Here is a 5,156-nt window from a genome sequence, read left to right as displayed (position 1 = left end):
CAAAGAGGGTTGATTTGTCTCTACAAATAATGCCTATTCTGAAGATCGCAACTCTGTACTTGTTTCCTGCACATAGAAAGAAAGGGAAATAGGTTGGGGATAGGGGCTTGCCTAAGTCAAACCTCAGTTTTGGAATTAACCATGAAATAAAGATACAAGATAACTGAATTGTTGTAAATGAAGATTCTCCTTTTGAGGGAGATGTTGAATAATGACTGAAAACCAAATGATATATGTCTTTGTGAAGTGTTGTTTGTCTCCACAAAGGGTTAGGGTTTCATGAAGTTTTTGATAAAATATGTTATATGATGTAAATATCCACTTCAATGCTTGAATATTGACTTTGTTGTTGCTGCTAAGCTTGAAGGAAGATTGATTACTTGCTCAATTTTCTTGAATGCTTGAATTCTTGATTTCCAGATTGATGCGTTATTCAAATGAGAGGGGAAAAACCTCCTTTTATACTTTCTCATCAGAAAATTTGCTAATTTCTCGACATGAGCCGACATGGAGCTAGAAATCCCACTCAAATTTGAAATAGGGCAAAGGCTTTGAAGGGGGCCTAAAATAGGGAGGACCAGAGCGTGGCGCTTTGCTCCTACCCAATTTTGGGGCTAGGGCAAGGTGCCTAGCTTATGCAAAAGATCAAAATAATGTCATTATTAAGAAATATGAGTAGAATCAAGTCCTAATCAGGCCTAGGGGCACAAACGCTAAGTTAAGGACCTAATGCCGTGAAAATTGTACAAGGGTGCAATTTTAGGACGCTACACAGTTTAATGTATGCAATGGTTCATACTAGACCAAATATATTCCAAGTAGTGGGATTCTAAGTAGGTTTATATTTAACCCAAGAAAAAGCCATTTGACTTTTGTTAAAAAGGTATTAAGATACTTGCGAGGTACTTCTAGTTACTATTTGGTTTATCATAGTACTAATGGTGTGCATAAGTCATTGGACATAAAGGGTTTTGTTGATGCATATTGGGCAAGTGACTTGGATAGTCGAAGGTCTTGTTGTGCCTTCATAACTCATACCCTCACACCATTTTTTTTGCTTTTCTCATGTGTGTGTTTTCCTTTCTTGTCTCCTTACTTTCTTCCTCTCAGGTTGTTCTTCCTATCTCCCTCATTGTATATTTTCTAAATTATTTCTTACCTTCCTCTTTTTTTTTTTTTTTTTTTTTTTTCCGGGGATTGGTGATTGGGCTTTCCTTTTCCCTTTTCCCCTTTTGGGGATTGGGGAAGACCTGATCCCTAAGCCCACCCCTTTTGTGTTTGTGGCTTTTTCTTTTGTCTCCTTTTCAGGGATCAAGGATGTTGGTATCCCCAAACCCTGATTTCATTTGTGGGGATCTTTGACCCTTGACCCTTGACCCCTGATGGGTCCCACCTTTCTTGCCTACATTAAATGTCTCCCTCGTGTGTAGAAATAGGCATTTTTGCCTCATTTTTTCTCACTTGCATTTTCAAACCTAAGCTTCTCTCTGCAATTTGTTTTCTCTCGTGTGCCTAGTTCGGGTTTATGTGAAGGGTTTGTTTGTGGAAAGTTTGGTGTTGTTTTTCCTCCAATCCTTGTTTGTTTGAGGTAGGTCCATCTCTTTTCGCTTTTGTTTCTCTTCTTTCTGTTGTTTTCTTTGTGTTTTGGTTTCCCTGGTTTCATTTTGCCCTTTGGTTTTGTTTTCGTGGTTTGCCTTTTTGTTTCTATTCGTGTCCTCTATTTTGTTTTGTTTTCTCCTTTATTTTGTTTGTGTGTTTTGTTTTCACAATTTCCCTTTTGTTTTTTCCTTTGTACTATTGTTTTTGTTTTGAAACCCTAGGTCGAGATCCATGAAAGTTGATCCCCAAATTAGGGATTTCTTTTTCTTGTTATTTTTTTAATCTGTGATTGGTCCCTTTTTGAGGATTAGGGATCCTCAATCCGTGATTCCCTCTTTTGGGGTCATGGGGATTGAGTTTCCCTGACGCATGTTATGATTTACCCCTTTAGTATGCGAGAGATTAGGGATGTTTCTATCCTCAACCCTCAATATATTAAGTATGAGATTAGGGATGGTAACATCCTCAACCCCTGCTTGTTTGTGCTGAGAAATTTGGGGATAAGGGATATCAGCATCGTTGACCTCCTTATGCATAACAATCAAGCATCAAGGATGATGGTTTCCCTGACCCTTGAACATATTGAGCTTGTATTAAGATGAGGATTGAAGATGCTCCCATCCTTGATCCTTGATAGTTTTCAGAGTTCAAATTCTAGTAGGAATATAATAAGGTGTTTTTTCATGAATTGATTAGTTATTTTGTGTGTTGCTTAATTTTAATAATGAGACTTCGAATAATACCTTTTTGAGTACATAATTGCTAATGTTTGGATCAAGGGTGGTCACGATGAAGTTGAAGTTTGATGCCTACCTTCCACCTATGAAGATACATTCTTTAGACTGAAACATCACTAACACAGACATTGACCACATGGACCTCAGTGATTTCCTACAGAGGATGATCAAGCTAGATGGGAGAAACACTTGGGCCACTTCATTAGTGCACTTGAGGTTACTTCAAGAAGCAGGATTCCAGGTAGCCTGCCAATCTCCTGATTTAATAGTGGCATGTGACTACAAGCACAAGTCAGATGAAAGAAGAGTCTAAGGTCCACTTAATAACCTAATCCTGAATATCTCTCCTGATGCCATAGAAGATACTTTTCACATCCGCAAGTATGATATATATGCCCATGTCACAGTTACTCATAAAGAGTGGTATTACTAGGAGGAGAAATATCCCATGGGCTATATTAATAATAATCTATTGGAGAAGATTAAGAAGCCCAACCAACTAAAACAAATAAAGATTTTTCATAGAGATTATTTCCACATGTATGCTAGGGATTATGTCACTCTTCTTAGCTAGGTGGTAGGACTGCGTGATGCAAGAGAATTCTGCCCCTGGATGTTGTTGTTCGTCAAAAATATCCTGACTAGGAAGGAGTACATTGATTGGAGTAAGATGGTAAGTGATAATTTGGACGAGCAGCTGCAACAAGTCAAGATAGACCCAAGGTTCTACATGACCTCGTATGTGGTATATATTTACTTGCAACCTAGACCACCTACCCCATACTAAATAGAGAAGGTCCTCTCCCATATACTCCTATATATCATCACTATTCTCAGTTGCAACTGGATAAGAGTAGGAAGGATCAACGTATTGTTAATTATTCCTTCATACTTACAATCATTAGATCAATAGAGGGAGACTTCAACAAGAGGTTATCCCCTGAAGGTGACAAGGAGATCTGACTCTTTCACAACTATTTTACTCAATTTAAAATATTCACATACATAAGGGTTGCTATCCGCATTGTCCCTCTTTATATGTTGCCTCGATATCCTTATGATCGGCTAATTGTACTATAACTGTGTAGACAAGTGGCAAATTACCACCATTTGATTAAGAGTAAACATAAGCCTTGCTTTCAAATTCCAATCAATATAGGAGCTTATTCATTCTTAGACATGAAGGTGGAAAAAAATATTGAAGTTGAACAAATCGAATTTTCAAGACTTAGACCTACTCAAAATTGATTGAGACAAATTTGATCCAGTTGACACATTTAGCAAATTCATGGGCTCTCATTTTATGCACATGCCACATCTTGAAGATCACTGGGAAAACTACGTAGGTGACCATGAAGTCCGAATTAGGGACTATTGCAGGTTAAGCTTAGAATTGGTGTCAAATGCAACAAATATGTGGGTTTCTAAATAACTCAGAGAAGTTGATGATGGAAATGTATTACATTTTCTATATGAAAAGAAGATAATTTATGATATTCCAATTCACAATGTTGATTCTCATTTGGTAGAACATGAAGATATTTATTTAAGGGCTAAGGATGTTTTGTTTTGGACCAAACAATGGATGGGAAACTAATATTCTATGCATCTAATTCCCTTAGTGGAAACTGTTAGGGTTTCAAGCAGATCCGAAGCAAATATGAACTAACAATTATATGCAGATTAAATACAAAAGATAAAGAAATAAAATAGGACACAGATAACATAGAGATTTAAAGTGGTTCACCCATAACGGGTTACATCCACCATACATAGCCGCCCAATCTTTCTTATTATCCAGCAAAAATAGTACATCAACCTTACAATGCCTTAAGAATCCCAGTCGCTTATAACATGCATTTTTAGGGCAACAAACAAAGTCAGCCACATATCAATAATCTCCCACTTGGAGACTGATCAGGCTCCACACCAAACAATCTCCCACTTGAAGACTAATACTAGACGACACCACTGTACTTGCAACATCTGTTGGATAAAACACTTGGACTTGACTGGTATAAATTCCACAATTATCAATCAAGAAGACCAGCAGAAACTGATGAGGAAATCAGCTTCTCCTGTGGAACTGCCTTCGTGAACATATCAGCAGGATTCTCACTTGTGTGAATCTTCTCAAGCCGTAACTAACCTTCCTCCAAAACAGTTCAGAAGAAGTGGTACCTGAGCTGAATGTTCTTTGTCCTTGAATGAAAAGTACAGTTCTTCACAAGATGAATGACACTCTGGCTATCAGTATATAATGGGCTATCCTCCCGTGTCTGACCCAATTCCTCCATAAAACATTGTAACCAAATCATCTCTTTGCTGGCTTCTGTAGCAACAACATACTCAACTTCAGTGGTTGAAAGTGCAACAAACTTTTGCAGCCTAGAAATCCAACTTACTGTAGTTCCCCCTATAGTAAAACATACCCTATAGTACTCCTCCATGAATAAATATCACCTGCTAGATCAGAGTCAACAAATCCACTCAGAGCAGCATTAGATTCTTTAAAACATAATGCCTTCGTAGTAGTTCCTTTCAAATACCGAAGAATCCATTTCACAACATTCCAATGTTCCATACCCGGATTACTCATAAACCTACTCACAACTCCCATTGCATGTGCAATATCTGGCCTTGTGCATACCATTGCATACATCAGACTACCAACAATTGATGAATATGGGATGTTAGACGTTTTATTTACCTCTTCCTGTGCCTTTGGGCACATCTCCTTAGTCAATTTGAAATGACTTGCCAAAGGTGTACTAACTGCTTTTGCATCCTGCATGTTAAATATTTTCAACACCTTCTTTA

Source organism: Cryptomeria japonica, chromosome 10, assembly GCF_030272615.1.
Source record: "Cryptomeria japonica chromosome 10, Sugi_1.0, whole genome shotgun sequence".
Taxonomy (NCBI): Eukaryota; Viridiplantae; Streptophyta; class Pinopsida; order Cupressales; family Cupressaceae; genus Cryptomeria; species Cryptomeria japonica.
This window is presented reverse-complemented; position numbering follows the sequence as displayed.